The sequence below is a fragment of the Oryctolagus cuniculus genome, chromosome 19 (assembly GCF_051225735.1).
Source record: "Oryctolagus cuniculus isolate XC-2025 breed Fujian yellow rabbit chromosome 19, ASM5122573v1, whole genome shotgun sequence".
Lineage (NCBI taxonomy): Eukaryota > Metazoa > Chordata > Mammalia > Lagomorpha > Leporidae > Oryctolagus > Oryctolagus cuniculus.
This window is the reverse complement of record NC_142885.1, coordinates 51,039,410-51,059,468: the sequence shown is the minus strand read 5'-3', so window position 1 is coordinate 51,059,468 and position 20,059 is coordinate 51,039,410. Positions and strand designations below refer to the sequence as shown.

Sequence of the window (20,059 nt, the reverse complement as noted above, 5' to 3'; positions counted from 1 at the left end):
AATCAAACTCCCAGAGGGATGATACTGAGAGGCGTTGTCTTTGGTAGGCAGTGGATGCAATGGGTGTTTTTATAAAAGGGAGCCTGCCTGTCCCTTCATGCCTGTGGGGACACCGTGGGTGACAACTGTGGAGCAGAGTGAGACTCCATTCACAAGCCTCCCAGTGTCTTGGTCTCGGATTTCTAAGCCTCAGGAACCAGGAGGAACCAATGCTTGTTGTTTTAGAAATCGCCTGTGGATGGTGTTTTGTTAGGGCAGCCTGAATGGGTTCAGCCAGTGCACAAACCCTGAGTCAGCAAGGTTTTTAGGAAGGTTTCAGAGAAGGGTGATGCATTAAACCTGCAAGGAAAGAATTTTGCAAAGTGGAAAAGAAAGGGAAGGGCTGAGAGAAAATGGAATGCAAGGGGAGTATGTATGTGTTGTGTGTGTGTGTTGTGTATGTATGTGTTGTGTGTATGGTGTATGTATGTGGGTCTGTGTATTACATGTGTGGAGGGTTTGTGTGTGTTTGCTTTTGGCATGTAGGGTGTATGTGGTGTATGTGTGGGTGTGTGTTTGGTAGGTGCGGTGTGTGTGTATGTGGTGTGTGTGCCTTCCTGTGGGATATGGACCTGTGTCGTGTATGTGTGTGTGTCTGTGTTTGCATGGGGCATGTGTATCTAGCGTGATTGGCTCTTTGAGTTCCAGGCTGGGGGATGAGGATGGGCAGGTGGCAGAAGCCAGGCCACGAAGATGCAGTGCTGAGGGACGAGGCGCTACGGAGGCTCCATTAGGAAATACCCTAAAGGGGTAAGCCTTGAAAAGATCATTTTATTGACAGGCTCACAATAGTTTGCTTTTCAACTGATAAAATTCTCTTTTAAAGCATTTAAATAAAGAACATAAATACTCCCAGAGACACTTTGGTGCTGTTGCTTTTCTAACCAGTAACTCTTTGTTATGAGGACTGTCTCATAGCATGTTCAGTAGCCTCTACCCACTTGATGCCAGGGGCACCCTTCCTCACCACCCCCCCACCCCCACAGCAGCCTCCCTGACAACTGTGGCAACCACAAAGAACTGCAGACATGGCCAGACAACCACCAGGGTGCAAAACAGCCCGCGGTGGAGAAACGCCACTCTGCAGCATGAAATACTCACTCCTCTTTGTATTCGCTTCATGGAGGTCCAGCCCCCTCAAATATTCAGTAGCCCCCAAGACTCCTGGGGTGGGTTCTGCTGGGCAGCACCACCTCCGAGTCCGATCGATCGGAGCCCTGTTCTCTGAAGCCGCGTCAAGGAGAGGAGCCTGGCCTGGAGTGAGAAACACAAACACGCCTGCTCACGAATTCTGTTTTAAAAAGAATCAAATTGTTTGCCTTTCCTTCCATTTCTTGGCCCTCTTCCCCTTCCCACTGCACAGGGGAAAGCAGGCACGGAATGCAAAGGCCAGGTCTCTCCCATCTGCGGAAAATATTGAGAATACTTCCAAGGTAAAATCATATACACACACACACACAAAGTAAAACTCCCACCAGTGATTTTTTTTTTTTTACAGGCAGAGTGGACAGTGAGAGAGAGAGACAGAGAGAAAGGTCTTCCGTTGCCGTTGGTTCACCCTCCAATGGCTGCCGCGGCCAGTGCACTGCGGCCGGCGCACCGCGCTGATCCGAAGGCAGGATCCAGGTGCTTCTCCTGGTCTCCCATGGGGTGCAGGGCCCAAGTACTCGGGCCATCCTCCACTGCCCTCCCGGGCCACAGCAGAGAGCTGGCCTGGAAGAGGGGCAACCGGGACAGAATCCGGCACCCCAACCGGGACTAGAACCCGGTGTGCCGGCGCCGCAAGGTGGAGGATTAGCCTAGTGAGCCGCGGCGCCAGCCACCAGTGATATTGAACTTCTAGTAATTTCCTGTCCACCAGGATACCAGATCGGCCTGGCTGATTTCTGCACTGTCTGAGCTAATGTCTGCTGACCTTCCTCCTCCCTTTACATTTTCCGGGCGACTTTTTTGCATAAACATAGAATTCAAGTGAGGGAATATCATTGAGAAAATAGGAACAACCAGCAAAAGCTTATGCTTCCTCAGTATTTATTGTCTTGGAGTGTAGTGATGGAGACAGTACATATAGCTTTGGGGGCTTAGTTCCAAGACCCTCCGTGGGCACCCACATCCCTGGAAGTTCAAGTCCTCAGCATAAGAGAGCAATATTTCATAGAACCTATGCGCATCCATCCATCCATATACATTAAGTCATCTCTGGATTACTTCTAGTACCTAATAAGATGTAAATGCTATGCAGGTGGTTGTTGCATTTTTCTGGGTAGGGAATCACGACAACAAAAACAGTCTGTGCGTGTTCAGTACAGGCCCAGTGTGGTTTCATTTTTCCTGCATATTTTCCATCTGTGTTTGGTTGACTCTGCAGAAGCAGAACCTGTCAATACAGAGGCATGACTCTGTAGCGTGGTGGTGGTTAAATGGCTTCAACTTAAAATAGACTCAGGTTCCAGTCCGAGCCCCCTTGCTATGGTTGGCAAGCTACTTCTCCAAGCCTCAGCTCCCTGATGGGAAAGAAAAAGAAGTTGTTGGGAAGATAGAGCAAGTGAAGAGTTTGGTATGTGGTAAACCCTCCAAGAAGGAAAAAGAATAAGCATCATTTTTTATTAGAGGGAGAGAGAGAGAGAACGAGAAAGAGAGAGATGCAGAGAGCTCCCATCTGCTGATAAACTCCTCAAATGCCCAAAATAGTCACAAGCTCTGAGCCAGAACTCAGTCCAGGACCCCCAGGTGGGTGGCAGGGACTCAGCTACTTGAACCATTACCTGCTGTTGCCTCCCAGGATTTGCGTTCGCTGGAAGCTGGAATGGAGAATGGAGCTGGGACTCAGAACCCAGGCACTCTGATGTGCGATGCAGGGGCCCCCAATAGCAGTTTCACTGCTCTGCCAAACACCCACTCCCAGAATCAGATTTTAAGGTAAACATCACAGTGATTTTCACTTCCTGGAGATGGCAAGGAGCAAACGGGAAGCGATCATTCATCATGTGTCTATTGTATGCCAGGCACATGCCCACCTGAGCAGCTGTACCGAGATATTTATTTCCTCAGTGCAGAGAAAGAATCCAAATCTGGAGCTGCTGCCTTCAAAGCCATGTCACTTCGACAGCATCCTGCTGTGCCGAGGACGTGGCCACGCAGGCTCCAAGTACAAACAATTGGAGATTTGCTACCCTGTGTCGCAGCGCAAACTTAGAAACGTAATAGGTGCCTAATTTGCTGCTTTGATTATTGTGTTGTTCTTTAAATATATTCTTTTTTTGAAAAAAGATTGATTTTTTTTTATTTTACTTGAAAGAATTACAGAGAAGCAGAGAGAGAGAAAGCTCCAGGAAGAAGCCAGGAGCAGCTTCTTCTGGGTCTCCCACATAGGTGGCAGGGGCCCAAACACTTGGGCCATCTTCTGCTGCCTTCCCAGGCCATTAGCAGGAAGCTAGAAGGGAAGTGGAGCAGCTGGGACACAAACTGGCACCCATATGGGATGCCGGCAATGCAGACGGCGGCTTTACCTCCTATGCCACAATGCCTTAAATAAAGGTACCATTGCCTTCCACTATGGACCAAGTTCATGAACTTGGGCAAGTTACTCAACCTACCTGAGCCTCAGTTCCTGTATCTCTAAAATGGAATAACATCTTTTCCTTGCAGAGTTTGAATCAGTTATTTTAAGTGGGACTGACTAACCTATTCCTGGCGCATAGCAAGAGTTCAGTAAACATCCATTGTACCATCCCTCTTCCCAAATGGACCAGAATACGAACTGAATACAGGAGCTACTGACCATGTAGACTGAATTTGTGTGTTTTTCCTATATGTGTTGGAGATTCGTGCAGGTGATGTTCCAAACCTTTCACACAACTTTGGGCATCCTTGACCGCGCCAGCAAACCAGCTATGTGCCTCCTTTCCCCATCACTGCACAACTCAGCTTTAACCTTTGCTGTCTCTGTGAAGCAGAGATTTGAAATCGTTAGGCTTTTTCTGGGAGAAGACAGAGTTTCTGTACTCCACCACAGTTTCCTTTTGCTGGCAAAAATCTTCAGGCAATAAGCGTCACCTTTATTGACACCCCTCAGATGCCTTTTCAAAAAAGAAGCAGGCAAGAACCAGAAATTCGTTCAGGTGAAAAAGATTTGCCCCAGGCTATAAATGTATCGATTCTCCCCAACCACACCGACTTGAAGATCTCCGAATCTCATGATCAGGACGAAGCATCCTTTTTTTTTTTTTTTTTTTTTTTTTTTTTTTTTTTTTTTGAGATAGGGTGCATAGGGGGAGTATCTTTGGACTAGGGAGATGACATCACCTTTTGTTTTACCTTCCTGCAGATATGTAATAATAGCCATTCACTTCAACACGCATTTGTTGGACAATAACTATACCAGGTACAAATATGGGATAGAATAGCCTTTCTTTCCTGGAGGCTAAGAATATAATAAAATAACACACAACCCATATGCTTTTATTCTATCAAGTAATATGTGTGTGAAGAAGGGCAGATCTCACGATCACTGTGTGACAGATGGGAAAACTGGTCCTCTGTCATAATGTAGATGTCATTCATCCAAGCACTCATTTAACTCACATTTATTGGGTGTTTAATATGTGCTGGGCACTAGCTATGCGGTGTGAACACCATAGATAAGGGGCTCATGGAGTTTACGCCTCCTGTGAAGGAGAAGGCACTAAATTATTAATCACACATGTGCTTAGAATTAGATGCTGTGGAGAGCTCTACGCAGGAGCATCTGGCAAGAGCAGTTTGGATGGGGGCCGGCGACGAGGATGTGTAGGAACTGCTGGGTGGAGAACGAAGGCTGTTTTTCAGGCAGAAGGAAAGGACCGAGGTTGTCTCATTTGAGGAATGAAGAGAGAGCCAGCGTAGATGGATCTGAGAGTGCTGAGCGGGGAGAAAGCGTAACAGGAGGCTGATGGAGGCATTGCCATTCTGAATGTCTACAGGTGCCATATTTGTTCCAGCTGTGCACCTGTGGGTCTCCTCCCCATGTGGATAGGGGCTCTGTGTTAACAAATCTTTCCACATTGTCTGTGGACCTTTTGATTGTTAGAGGCTGGCAAAAATGTTTTTGTAAGTTGCCATTGTAGGAACTAAGTAGAGAACACGGGCTGTGTTGGGGTGAGAGAAGACATCAAACATTCTGTTTGGATGAACTAAGTTTGCAGCATCCATTAGATGCCCAAATAGAGTGGTTGAGAAAGCAGCTGTGTGTGTCGGTCAGCGGCCAGGACGTAAGTTCATCTGGGTAGCTATGGACCACATGGTATTGTAAGCCAGGAGTCTTGGTGACTTCTCAGGGAGCTCAGGGAGAGTCAGAAGAGAAAAAGGTCTTGGTGAATTCTAGAATGGTAGGGGGAGTAGCAGGACCCAGGGCAGGAAACAGGCTGATGATTTGGAGGGAAGTTAGGGATGCTGGTACCACCAAGGCCAAGCGAAGATGGTGTCCAAAAAGCATGGCCAGGGTAACTGAACCTGAATGCTGCGTGGAGGTGGTGGGAGGTGGCGACTTCAATAATGTTAGAAGAGTGATAGGGAAATAATCCATATTGAGAGGGATCAAGTCTGTGGTGGAAGAGAGGAACTAAAGCCAGCATGTAAATGAGTCTTCAGGAGCTCAGCTTGACAGGGGGCAGGAGAGCACAGCCCAGCCCCTTCTCCCTAGGCTGTCAGTGAAGACGTGTCCTGCACCTGAGGCTTCTGCATCATGTACTCTCCCTGGGGACTGCACCCCTTTCCATCTCTTTTCCCGTGCTGGCCCGAGTGTTCTAACATCAACGTCAGTGATACAATTATTCTTGTCTCCATCATGCCACCACAGTCTAAGTCCCCACCAGAAATTGTCTTGGAATTATTGCAGTAGCCTGCTTCCATTCTTGCCTCCGTATGATGTGGGACTTCAGTAGAGCGGTGAGGTCAATCCCTTCTAGATAAGTTGTATGTTGCCATATCAAGAGTCAGCTGTTGACTCCATAAAAGCCGTACTCTCTATCACATCCCATAGGACGGTGCATGATCTGCGGCCCATCTGGGGAATCCAATTCCCTTTGACTTTGTCACCTACCACATTTCTTCCTTCCGTCTTCTTCCAATCCAGTGGTTTCCTTGCTATTACACACTCTGGCACTCTGTGGCCCCAGGGCCTTCATGGCACCTGCAGATCTCTGCTCTTGGAAACATGTCCTGAAATGTTCACAGGCCTCACACCTTCATTGTCTCCAGGTCTTCATTTATGTAGATGCACATTTCAACAGTGTCATTTTTACACTCTCTTCCAGGTCACTGAGCACTCTCCGGCAGAACTGTATATGTTTCCTCTTTTCCTCTTTTTATTTTAAAGAGTTCCACAGAGGAGAGGCAGAGAGAAAGAGAGAGAGAGAGAGGTCTTCCATCCAATAGCTAACTCCCCAGTTGGCCACAACAGCCAGAGCTGCGCCGATCTGAAGCCAGGAGCCAGGAGCTTCTTCCAGGTCTCCCACGCGGGTGCAGGGGCCCAAGGACTTGGGCCATCTTCCACTGCTTTCCCAGGCCATAGCAGAGAGCTGGATCGGAAATGGAGCAGCTGGGTCTCGAATCAGCACCTATCTGGGATGCTGGCACTTCAGGCCAGGGCATTAACCCACTGTGCCACAGCACCGGCCCTCACTTTTTTTTTTTTTTTTAAGATTTATTTGTTTGTTTGAAAGGCAGAGTTACAGAGAGACAGAGGCAGAGAGAGAAAGAGGCCTTCCATCTGCTGACTCACTCCCCAGATGGCCACAATGGCTGGAGTTATGCCAATCTGAAGCCAGGAGCCAGGAGCTTCTTCTGGGTCTCCCACATGGGTGCAGGGGCCCAAGCACCTGGGCCATCTTCTATTGCTTTCCCAGGCCATAGCAGAGAGCTGGATTAGAAGAGGAGCAGCCAGGATTCGAATCGGTGCTCATATGGGATGCTGGCACTGCAGGGCGGCGCTTTACCCGCTACACCACAGCACCATCCCCTATATGGTACCTCTCTGTCATAGCCACTGGTTCTCTTCCCCACTTGAACGTCAGCCCCGTAACAACAGATGTCTTTATTTCTCTTATTTACTGCTAAATCTCTCATACCTAGAACAGTGTCTAGGGCATAGTTGTTGCTCAGAAATCAACTATAGTATGAATGAAGTAATGTGAGAATTAAAATATATTTTCATAGCTTCCCAAAGTAAAGAGATGGGCTCTTTACTGTATTATTACATGCCAGTTGTTCTATCATGCAATTTTATGTCCATTATTCCTGTTGGGGGACAATCCTAGCTTATATTCACAGATGAGTAAGTGAAGACTCAGAGAATTTTAATGATTTTTTTTCCTTGTCAGCCAAGAAATAATCCAAAAAGACAGATTTGGGGTCCAAATCTAAGTTGTGTTGGTATTGGGCCTTTTCTGGCTGTGGTGAGCTCTTCTCTCATTGCCAAGGAGGAAGGATTGTAAGGAGACCAGGAGAAAGAAGGCAAGAGTATTCCTTTCTCTTAGAGAGATCGAAGGACTGAAAAATATTGTGGGGGCCGATGCCATGGCTCACTTGGTTAATTCTCCACCTGCGGTGCCAGCATCCCATATGGGCGCCAGGTTCCAGTCCCGGTTGCCCCTCTTCCAGTCCAGCTCTCTGCTGTGGCCCAGGAAGACAGTGGAGGATGGCCCATGTGCTTGGGCCCTGCACCTGCATGGGAGACCAGGATGAGGCACCTGGCTCCTGGCTTCGGATCGGCATAGCTCTGGCCATGGCAGCCATTTGTGGGGTGAACCAACGGAAGGAAGACCTTTCTCTCTGTCTCTCTTTCTCTCTGTCTCTCTTTCTCTCTCTCACTGTCTAATTCCATCTGTCAAATAAAAAATAAGATATTGTAGAACCTTGAGTGGCCTGAATTGCTTGTCACTTCATCAGCAGGGCAGCTTGCAAGACTACTCTAGCTCTTGTGTGTGTATGTGGCAACGAACTCATCTTAGCCCTACCTTGGATCCTAGCGATTGGTCTCTCTCTTCTCAGTTTTGCCTCTCAGGTGAATAGTTCAAGGTCATGGCTTTGGGTTGACCCAGGGCTCCTTCCTCCCACCTTCTCTGTGACTTTTGGCTTTCTCTTCTCTGCTAACTGGATGCTGTGGTTGGAATGTCTGTGCCCCCCATGCCCTCCAAAATGTGCATGTTGGAACGTAATCTCTACCGTGATGGTGTTAGGGATGAGGCTGTGGGCAGCTGATTGGGTCCTCATAGACGAAAGCTAATGCCCCTCTTTTAAGGAGACTCCAGAGAGCTTCCTGGTCTTTGCATCATGTGAAGATGAAAAAAGAAGACACCGTTCACTATTGAGAATAATTTAAAAAAGACACCATTTATGTCTTTACCAGACATTAGCTCTGTCAATGCCTTAACCTAGACTTTCCAGAAGTAAATTTCTGTTGTTTATGAGCAACTCAGTCTATGGGTTTTTGCTGTCACAGCCAAGCAGACCAAAATGCTGGCCATCACTAAATTCTTCAAGAGACAGGATTGTTTATTCAACAGTTATGAACTGAGCAGTTACTAGGGCCTGACACTGTTCCAGACAGAGGGGACACCTGAGTACTCCTGCCCATGCTATCATAAAGTAATGTGCTTGCTCTCGGCTTGGGGACAATTAAGCTCCCCCCTGGGAGCTTGGTAGAAATGCAGATTCCTGGGGTGCACTCAGACCTGGTGAATTTTATTCTCCGAAGATGGGTTCCAGAAAACTGTTTCAGGAAGCTTTCTGGATTCTGCTTTTCCCCCTCCAGCGTAAGAACTGTTGCCACAAAGAACAACTCCCACTGGCTGTGTGTCTCACCCTGGTCCACTCTATTATGGCAGAAGGGCAGGGCTGTCGGTCAGTTTTCATCGAAGGGCCTGCCTGCTTCAGTGGCAGGTGTTGGAAACACAGGATACATCTCTCTGATGAAAACACCATCATTTGACGACCACAGCCGCCACCCCCCACCCCCCGCCGCCACAGATTGGGTTTTCTGATTCCTTTACATGTAGCTCACCAGCCTTGTTTTTATCACTCTTGCTTCTTCCATCTTCTTAAGCCACTGTTACACAAATGCACACACAGAATTTCAAACAAGATGTTGTTGCAGGATGACAATCTTCAAATTCCAGTCTTCTTTTCTCTGTAATTTCTTCCAAGGAGGTAGCAGACTGGTGCGTGTGAGCTTTTCGATTTGAGAGGAAAGACTGATACCTATCAGAAGGGATGCATAATGCCCAAGGTTATGTTCTATCTTTGTAGTCAACCAAGTTATTCAGTGCTGACTGTCTTCCAGGCTTGCCTGATTCTTTTCTGTTTCCTTATGTCCAAACTGGAAAACTCAAGCAAGGTTGGCTTGTCAAGACTTTCAGGGACTGCTGAACAGGGAATACCCACGGGGGGAGTCTGTTGCCTTGCAACTTAAGGCATCCTTTAAAGAGGAAGAAATGTTGGCAGACTAGTAGTGAACAGATTTCTCTAACTAAATTAAGGTTTTTATTTGTTTGTTTTCCGGAATGAGGCTTCAATATGTTGTATTTACCTGCAACTTCCGGCACTGCATGTATTTTTACAAAACAAAGAGAAATGCGCATGTTACGTAGGGAGAAAGAGTCTAGAATTCAGAAAAATGAAAGTCGGTTGCAGGTCATGGTTCCTCTTGTTGCTTCCACAGTAGAATCTGCTATGCAACGCGAGCTTTCATACCCTTCCATGAATTGATTGATTGATTCGTGTGCTCAGTAAGGGAATATTCATTGATCTGGGCTTGAGGCATCGAAGGGGAGCATGCCAGGTGGGTGATACCATCCATCACGTGAAAGAAGAGCCCATTGGCTTTCTCTGGGGCTGTGACCCTGAAAACTCCCTGCGGAGCCTCTCTTGCATAGCTGTGTCTTCGACTTCGGAGCAATGATGACTGAAAATGTTTCCTTTTGGGTTTCTCCTGTGAGCCTCAAGCGTCAATATGCACATGATAACGTGACCTCTTCCCTTCGATATTTTAAATTGACCTCCCATTTAGGGTGCCCAGAGACTAAGCTGAACCTTCCCCATATAACTTACTTCTTCTCTTCTGATGTTCTCTGTCTCCATTAAATGACGTGACTGGCCATCGGGGTGTTCAGTCCAAAATCTGTACGTCCTTTTGAGCTGCTTGCATCTTTATTGGACGTAGATGGTTGGTCACCAAGCCTTGCCAAGTTTACTCCTTCGCCATCTCTCCAATCAGTCTGCTCCTCTCCATAAGCAATGGTGCCAGTCAGCTCAAGAGCCTAGCCTCTCTCATTGTGAACTTGGCACCTGCCTCCTCTCTGCCTCCTGAATCCTCTGAGGCTCTGAACCCATCTGTTCTCCACCTCACAGCCTGGGGGACCCTTCAGAATCCCAGACAGACGCTACACCTGCTAAGCACCCATCCAGGGCTCCCTATTGTCCTCAGAATAGTATTGATAGATACTGGTTGTTGCGCTGTACTAGGTGCTACTTGTAGTGCTGCACGTATATACATTCCTTGTCTTACATCAACTGTCGAAGCAAAATCTAAATCCTTGCCAAAGCCTTAAACTCCTACAAATACCACCCCTCCTGCCTCCCCTGGCTGGGCTTTGCATTTGTGATCTCTACACAATAGTCTTTTCCCTTTAGTATAAAAAGCAGTCCCTTTGCAAGTTGGGATTGCAGTGGGACTGCTCCTGGAAACAATCCTGTGAACTCCATGTGGGTGTCTTGACTGACAGCAGCTAACCTCTGCCCTCCTGGGTGGGGTGGTGGACACCAACATCCCTACTTCGGCAGGAGAGTAGGGTCTAGCGTCCATATTGCATCGGGATTTGGGCAGGTCATTCTCCAACTCAGGATACTGCAATTGCACCTGTGTCTCCTTCCATCTTGCTTAAGCAAAATATAGGAATTTCTCAGATGCAAACAGAACACTGAATATATCCCAGGGGCAGAATTAAGTGAGTCCAACCTCCCAGATTCTGAAGCTTAACAGCAGTCAGAATTGGGAGTAGCACAGCAAGTCAGGGTGCAAGTTAGAGGTCAACTACATCTCTCTCTCTCTCTTTCTCTCTCTCTCTCTGGACCTGATGTCAGTGTTTTGGAACACACATAACTCCTACTTCTATGTGAGTTAAGGTTCAGTGACCTCAGTTCGGTTCTAAGCTCTGTAGAGAGCTCACCTGGTTGGCCGAGTCACAGACCATAACCCTGCCTGCTGAAGTGCAAGGTGGGGGCAGTTGGAAAGGAAACTGGCCTCCCTGGAGAAAGGAGCTGCCCTTGGCCTCGGCTTTCTGCTCTTTCAAAGCTCTTTGAGCACCACAATTTCTCCCAGCTCGCTTCCTGCATGAGAGCGTGAAGCTCAATGTCACAGATTATGTTGTGACGCTCTTGAAGCACAAACCGAATGCAACCCAAACTCTGAAGATCTGGGGATTAAGCTGAGAAACCTCTCGTGTGGTTCCTGCAAAGAAGCTGCAAATCCCCTACGTACCAGTGAAGGGGAAGCTTCGACTGGGGAACCATCAGAGAAATCAAACACTTCGCTCGGCTCTCATGTCCTGGGAGGGGATTTCTTGTTCCAACCAGTGATCTTGCATGCGACTCTTGTAAAGCCAACGCCTGCCGCGAGCGAGTGCAGGAGGTAGAATGTAAAACAGCAGAGGCCAGGCACTGCTGAGGGGACGGTGCTGGGGTGACCTGCGTGCACGCTGGAAGCCCCAGATCCTAGGTTTGCTGCCAGGTGAGATGCCTCACGCAGCCTTGTCAGCCACGGCTCTCAGCTCTCCTCCCAGTGCCCTGCTGCTGGCCCCACATCAGTTAAGTTCTGCCCCCCACTTTGCCTTCGTTCTATTTGAGAAAACAATCCCCAATCCCCCTGTTTGGGAGGAAACCGAGTCCTTCCTCTCTGTAGAGAGACCGTGCCATGTCCCGAAGGCTTTGCTCAGACACCACTTCCTCTATGAGCAGTTTTTCCTAATACTTCGTGAGATAGGATTTACATAGTAAAGTGTTGCTACTCTAAGGGTGTGATTCAAGGTTGTTGGTTGTTTTTATTTTAAGATTTATTTATTTATTACATTTGCAGAGAGAGAGAGACATGGAGAGATCTTCCATCCACTGATTCACTCCCCAAATGACTGCAACAGCTGAGGCTGGGCCAGGCAGAAGCCAGGAGCCTGGAGCTCCATCTGGGGCTCCCACATGGGTACGCAGGGGTCCAAGGACTTGGACCATCTGCTGCTGCTTTCCCAGGCCATAAGCAGGGAGCTGGGTTGGACTCAAAACTGTGCTCATAGGGATGCTGGCCCTGCAGACGGAGGCTTTACCCGCTGCACCACGATGCTAGCCCCTAATGCAAGGGTTCTAGTAACATTAACAGAGCTGGGCAAGCGTCACTGCAGTCCAGTTGAGAGCATTTCCTTCTCCAGAAGATCTTTCCTGTCCATGTGTAATCCACCCCCATTCTCACGCCCATCCCCACCCAATCGCTCATGTACTCCATCAGTAGATCTGCCTCTCTCTGAACCTGAGACTTGCCCTGTGGCTTAGGACCCTAACATCCTTTGCACATCAAATGTTCTGGGAGTTCGTGTGTGTGTGTGTGTGTGTGTGCCTGTGTGTGTTTCTCCAATTAGAGCTTACATATCAAGACCACTCTTTTATCCCCGGGTCTTAGTTGAACCCTTACATGTGATACTTAGACAGAAATAGTCTGTGTATGCATACTGCCATGAGTTAAGTTTATTGCTTGATCAGGGACAAACTTTCACATGCTTTCTCCTTTGAAATTGCGTGACTGTCATGTACTGAGTGTGTGCAAAGTGCCTGGTGTACCCTGCACATACACCGAATCCTTGAGGACTGTGTCTTTTTGTTTTTATTTTTAACAGGCAGAGTGGACAGTGCGAGAGAGAGACAGAGAGAAAGGTCTTCCTTTTGCCGTTGGTTCACCCTCCAATGGCCGCTGAGGCCGGCGCGTTGCGGCCGGCACATTGCGCTGATCCGAAGCCAGGAGCCAGGTGCTTTTCCTGGTCTCCCATGGGGTACAGGGCCCAAGGACTTGGGCCATCCCCCACTGCACTCCGGGGCATAGCAGAGAGCTGGCCTGGAAGAGGGGCAACCGGGACAGAATCCGGCGCCCCGACCGGGACTAGAACCCGGTGTGCCGGCACCGCAAGGCGGAGGATTAGCCTAGTGAGCCGCGGCGCCGGCCCAAGGACTGTGTCTTAATTGCCATTTATATTCCTGCACTAGCACCATGCCTGGCACCTGGCAGGCACTCAGGAATATTTAATGAAAGTGGGCGAGAAAAAAAGAACGGGAGTTCTTGGAGATTTAGAAACAACAACGACAGGGTTAACACACGTGGTTAGAGTGTGTGAGGCCGAATGAGCAGGGAAGAAGTTTGGCCCAAGACCAGAAAGCATCTGATTGTGCCCCACCCTGACCCCATGATGCTATTGCACCCGGGGGCTCCCTCCTGTACTTGGGGAGACTTAGGGACCTCTCAGGACTTCAGGCTGGTGGCAAAGGAGAAGCGCTGGGCCGAGAGAAGCAGTGCCCTGAGCAAGTTAGCGTGTTATGTGAGTGAGCGTTGGTGGATGAGACAGGAGCCAGATTCACAGGGTTCATGCACGTTTACAGCGTGGCCCAGGAATCAGTGAGGGAGGTACTCTGAGTATTACGTGGTCTCCCTGTTTCATAGATGAGGACATCCAGGCTCAGAAATATTAGACAGCTGCTGACCCAGGCATGAGAGGCTGGACACATTTGAATCCAGCTAGGCTGACTCCAAAGCCCGGGGTACTGATCACCAAATAATCTGATTTTCCAGGAGGTCAGGGAGCAAAAGAAAGAGGAGAAGAAGCTGAGAAGAGCTCCCAGCAATGCAAATGAAGCCAGAGGGCATTAAATGGAATAAACCGGGCACAAAGAGATGAAGCCCACGTGACCTCACTGGTGCAGGCAACCTATACAACTGGAACCCATAGACACAAAGATTGGCATGGGGGTTAGAGAGGCTTGGGGGGGCTGCGGAAAGGGGAGATGTTGGCCTACTGGTGCCAAGGTCATAGTAGGAGTAAGTTCGGGTCTTCCTAGGCACAGCATGAGGACTGCTTAATAATAATGCATCGTACAAGGGTATATCAAAAAGTGCATGGAAAAATAGAATTAAAAGTTAAGTTTCTTTTGATGCAAAAAGTTTGGAAAACCACAGGAAGTTTCTCTATGAACTTTTTTTTTTAATATTTATTTATTTGAAGGGGAGGGATGGAGGGAGGGAGAGAGGGATGGGGAGAGAGAGATCTTTCATCCATTGGTTAACTTCCCAAATGCCCACAGTGGCAGGGGCTGGGTCAAGCTGACACCAGAAGCCCCTCCATTAATTTTTTGAAGCCTCTTCATATGCTCAGCTTTCAAAAAAAATTTTGCACCAAAAGAAACTTAGTTTTCATTTAAACAATCAATGAGCTTTTTGAAGTATTTTGCGTATATTAGAATATCTAAAACGGGATTTAAGTGTTCTCACCACAAAGAAATGATGCTTATTTGAGGTGATGGATTTGCTAATCAGGTTGATGAGGTAATCCTTCCAAGTATGTAGGTATTGAAACATCACATTGTACCCCATCAATATACACAGTTATTACTTGTCTATTGAAATAGGGGCAAGTGTTGCTAAGAGTCTGGTTAGGATACCCACATCCCATATTGGAGTGCCTGGGTTCAAGTCCTGGCTCAGCTCTCAACTATAGCCTCCTGCTCACATGCACCCTTGGAGAACAGGCAATGGCTTAAGTAGTCGGGTCCCTGTCACCCACGTGGGTGATATAAATAGTTTCTAGCCCCTAGTCCTGGCTGTTGTGGGCATCTGGGGCAGTGAACCAATGGATGGGAGAGCTCTGTCTGTCTGCCTCTCTGCCTTTCAAACAACATAAAACATTAAGAAGTAAAAATGGAGAAAAAATGTTAACGTGAAGAAGATATCATGAGGCTGTTTATTGGTGCTATGCCTTCAGGACATGGACTTGATTTCTCCAAAACGTAAGTTCTTATTCTACAAGAAGAGGAATAAAACTGAGGAACTTGGAGTGAGCATTTGGCCTGGTGGGTGGGATGCTGTTAGATGCCCGGGGACCATACTGCAGTGCCTGGGTTCAGCTCCCGCCTCTAGCTCCTGGCTCTGTCTTCCTGCTGGTGCACACCCTGGGATGCAGATGGCGCCCCAACTGATGGACCCCCCTCCCTGGGCAGGAGAGCTGAATTGAGTTCCTTTTGCCCTTGGCTCGGGCCCATCTCAGTCCTGATTGTTGTGGCATTTGGTGAGCAAATTGACAGATGGAAACTCTCTGTCTGTCTGTCTCTCTCTCTTTTTCTGTCTCCTCTCCCTCCTTGTCCCTCACATTTAAAAAAACTGAGAAACTCATAATGGAAGCAAGACGGGCAAAGAGACATTGTGGACTTTGGAGAGGCCAGTTCTGGGTTTGTTGAAGATGCACCTGCACTGGAGTAGACTCAGGATGGGCTGGGTTTTGCTATAGTAACAAATAGCCCCGGGTCTCAGTGGCCTGAGTCAGTGCAGTGATGTTTCTCATGCTTGCTGTGTGCGCTTCGTGGCTGTGCGGGAGCCTTTCTCCCGATCTCCTCCCTCCAGGACCCAGGCAGCCGAGACAGCCACTGTGTGGCTTGCAGATGATGTCACTGCAGAAAGGTGTGTATCGTGCTGTGCTCTTTAAGCTTCTGCTCATACTCTGGGCCAGAATGAGTCCCAGTATCATTAACTCCAGGAGGGCAGGGCCGTGGGACTTGTCCTTGCACTTGCAAGAAGACAAAAACAGGGACATGCTTTCCAGGTGAGATCCAGATTGGAATGACCCTGAAAAATGTCCTTTCCCCCTCTGCCTCTCAGTTTCCTTGTCTGTGAAATGGGTACAGTCCCTTTAAACGGGTGGCAGACTGAGGATTGCCCATGATCAAAAAGGGCCTTGCAAAAAACGCAGAGCTGGTACCAGAGGGAGAGAGTATCCCTTTTTTTTTTTTTTTGACAGGCAGAGTGGACAGTGAGAGAGAGAGACAGAGAGAAAGGTCTTCCTTTGCCGTTGGTTCACCCTCCAATGGCTGCCGTGGCCGGTGTGCTGTGGCCGGCGCACTGCGCTGATCCGAAGGCAGGAGCCAGGTACTTCTCCTGGTCTCCCATGGGGTGCAGGGCCCAAGCACTTGGGCCATCCTCCACTGCACTCCCTGGCCACAGCAGAGAGCTGGCCTGGAAGGGGGGCAACTGGGACAGAATCCGGCGCCCCGACCGGGACTAGAACCCGGTGTGCCGGCGCCGCAAGGCGGAGGATTAGCCTATTGAGCCGCGGCGCCGGCCTGAGAGTCTCCCTTCTTTTCATCACCTGCGTTTCCACTGCATGTCTGTTCTGCTGGCAGCAAGGGCCCCGCCCTCTCTGCTCCACCTCCCTCTGGAAAACAGTGAGCAAATACTCCTCCCGCTCCCCCAGGTCTGTGGCTTTTATGCCTTCAGGGAATACATTTTTATTTCCTCGAAGGAACAGGGCCTAAAAATAGATAAAGTGCAGGGCACCCACGATAACCATTCGATGTATTGACCCAGTCACGAGTTTATCTTGGTGAAATTCAGATTCGTTCTTTATTCCCGAAGGCAAAAGCACCTTCAATGGGCAGTTACCGGGGCGTTACCAAGGCCACCTGGCAATAAAACGTGACTGACTTCCTTATGGAGGATGCGGACAAGAGCCAGCTGGTCTTCAATCATAGGGCAGCTGAGCAGGATGCAGCCGGCACGGGCACGTGCGCAGAGGGAGTCTGGTGGAAGCCGCGTTGCACCAAAGGGGGCTCCGCTATTAAAACGCAGAGTGGGTTTAAGCCCCCCTCCCCTTTTTAAATATTTATTTGTTTTATTTGAAAACCAGAGTTACACAGAGAGAGGAGAGGCAGAGAGAGTGAGGTCTTCCTTCTGCTGGTTCACTCCCCAATTGGCTGCAATGGCCAGAGCTGCGCCAATCCGAAGCCAGGAGCCAGGAGCCAGGAGCCAGGAGCTTCCTCTTGTCTCTCACGTGGGTGCAGGGGCCCAAGGACTTGGGCCATCTTCCACTGCTCTCCCAGGCCAAAGCAGAGAGCTGGATTGGAAGAGGAACAGCCGGGTCTCGAACTGGTGCCCATATGGGATGCTGGCGCTTCAGGCCAGGGCGTTAACCCGCTGCGCCACAGCGCCAGCCCCAAAGGGGATCTGTGTGTAATGGGTGCCAAGGAATATGTCTCTGTCTGGAGCCTGCCAGCACCTGCAGCCCCCCACTGCTTTACCTTTGAGGTTTTGCAGCTTGGAGAGGTACAGGGCAGAGGGCTGCCTGCTGCTCCCCAGGGCTGCCCTGTGGAGAGGGGGCACAGTGCTCTTGGCAGGGACTTGGGCCCCAAAGGCTGCCATTCCTTTTCGCGAAGGTGTTTGAAAGGACAGGTGCAAAACCCTCCCTTCTCTCTGTTTGCTTCCCACACCCCTCACAGATGGCAGTGTGGGGCCTCCCTAGGCAGTTCTGTTTCCTACTCCGTCACTCTCTGCTGCTGTCCCATCTGCATCTCGGAGCCTGGAGGAGACTGCGTCTTGCCAAGTGTGCTTGAGCTCTCCACACCCTGCATTGCGTGTCTAACAGTGTCCTCACGTGAGATACTGTTGCTCCCTGGCCTGAGATGCAGAGGGCCAACGACAGCTGACAGCAAAGCCTGCAATGCCCGATGCGGGCTGGGGGCCGGGTACTGTGCTTAGGACTTTCAACGCGTGCTCCACTTACGCCTTGTAAAAGCCTTGAGATGAACGAGTGCTTCTCATCTCATTTGAGAGAAGAAACAATTGAGGTTTCAGAAGGTGCAGGGTTAGGCAGCTCCTCCGCTGTAGGACTGACCTTTCAGCCCAGTGTCCGGTCTCCTTTTTAAACCCAGGCTAGGCCGGCACCGCGGCTCACTAGGCTAATCCTCCGTCTGCGGCGCCGGCACCCTGGGTTCTAGTCCCAGTCAGGGCGCTGGATTCTGTCCTGGTTGCCCCTCTTCCAGACCAGCTCTCTGCTGTGGCCCGGGAGTGCAGTGGAGGATGGCCCAAGTCCTTGGGCCCTGCACCCCATGGGAGACCAGGAGAAGCACCTGGATCCTACCTTCGGATCAGCGCGGTGCGCCAGCTGCAGCTCGCCAGCCGCCGCGGCCATTGGAGGGTGAACCAATGGCAAAAAAAGGAAGACCTTTCTCTCTGTCTCTCTCTCTCTCACTGTACACTCTGCCTGTCAAAATAAATAAATAAATAAATAAACAAACAAACCCAGGCTCGGGGTGGGGGGGAGCGGCACTGTAATGTGACAGGTGAGATCGCCACCTGCAATGCTGGCATCCCTTATCCGAGCACCCGTGTGTGTCCCCAACACCCTGCTTCCCATCCAGCTTCTTGCTAATGTGCCTGGGAAAACCCTAGAAAATAGTCCAATTGCTCATGGGGGAGACTCAGATGGAGTCCCAGGCTCCTGGCTTCTACCGAGTCCAGCTCTGCCTGGTGCCGCCATTTGGGGAGTTGAGCCAGCAGATGGAAGTTTTCTTTCTCTCTGCCTCTTCCCCTCTTTCTATCACTCTGCCTTTGGAATAAATAATTTTTTAACACTTTTCCAGGCATTCTAGAAAGGGAGGGTAAAATTTAGGAGAGCTGAGTTTTCTCTAAAGATGGGACCAGGGTGCCGTGGCTCACTTGGTTAATCCTCTGCCTGCGGCACCAGCATCCCATATGGGCACCGGGTTCTCTGCTGTGGCCCGGGAGGGCAGTGGAGGATGGCCCATGTCCTTGGGTCCCTGCACCCGCATAGGAGACCAGGAGGAAGCGCTTGGTTCCTGGCTTCGGATCAGTGCAGCACCAGCCATAGCAGCCATTTGGGGGGTGAACCAACGGAAGGAAGACCTTTCTCTATGACTCTCTCCCTCACTGTCTAACTCTGCCTGTCAAATTAAAAAAAAAAAAAAATGGGACCAGGAGGCAAATCGCAGACACTGTAAATGTTTTTTCAGTGCCTTTTTTTCCAGCTGTCAAAGATGGTAGGTAAGTGTAGCTGTTTTGCCTATTCAGACACCTGCTTCTACAATTCTCATCTCAACTTTTTTTTTTTTTTTTTGCCAGAGGTTCACACCCAACAGGCCCAGCTCATTCTGTTTTCCTTTAGTCTCTGTGTCCTCCTGAACAGCCAGCCGCCCTCACTCAATGCCGCTGTCTGCTTCTGTGCACTGGGCCAGCCAGCTCTCGGGCAATCTCATTAAACTGCCTTTAATTACTTCGGAGCAGGTGACGGGAGAGGCTCCTCGCATGCCTCTTCACCACAGCCTGTATTGATTGGCTGCCGAGAGGCTGCTGTCAGACAGCGGATTAGGAGAGGTTAGTTTCCCTAATTCCCTAACACTCTTGCTGGTGATAATTGGTTCCCAGATGAAACGTCCCAAACAGAAGCGTCTCGCCAGGGCTTTCCTCCTTCCGTTGCCTTCGAAGCAAGGTTTAGCGCAGCTGAAATGTCTCCGTCTCGTCCTGTTTTCTCAGCGCAGAAAGGTAAATGTGGATGCCATGGTCAAGGTCAGCCTTGCTTTGTGTGCTGTCTGGCAGGTGTCATGGGCTTTTTGGTATCAGATTCTATCAGCGTGTGTCTCCTGTCCACGTCCAGGGGGCTAAATCGCAGGTGCTTTTCCCAGTGCCTAGGACCATTGACGTTCACATCTGACTGGGGGAGGGGGCCAGGTGATTTCTGAGATCCCTTTTTTAAACTTTTTTTTTAAAAAAATATGTATTTGTTTATTTGAAAGGGAGAGGGAGAGGGCAAAAGGGAGAGAGAGAGTCTTCCATCTGCAGGTTCACTCCCCAGAAGACCACAGCAACTCAACGACCAGGGCTGGGCCAGGCCAAAGCCAGGAGCCAGGAGCTCCATGCAGGTTTCTGGAGTGGCAGGGACTCAAGCACTTGGGC

The 20,059-nt window shown here is 49.5% G+C and overlaps 1 protein-coding gene and 1 long non-coding RNA gene across 2 annotated transcripts in view; both read left to right on the top strand.

Moving 5' to 3' along the window:
• Positions 1-13,920, top strand: part of LOC149120591 (uncharacterized) — a 32,495-nt gene extending 18,575 nt beyond the window's left edge. Inside the window, exon 3 of the long non-coding RNA XR_016226089.1 lies at positions 13,898-13,920. This is a non-coding gene — a long non-coding RNA (uncharacterized LOC149120591). The remainder of the gene's footprint in view (positions 1-13,897) is intronic.
• The window catches only part of HS3ST4 (heparan sulfate-glucosamine 3-sulfotransferase 4), a 424,128-nt gene that overhangs the window by 222,434 nt on the left and 181,635 nt on the right, over positions 1-20,059 (top strand). The window lies entirely within an intron of this gene.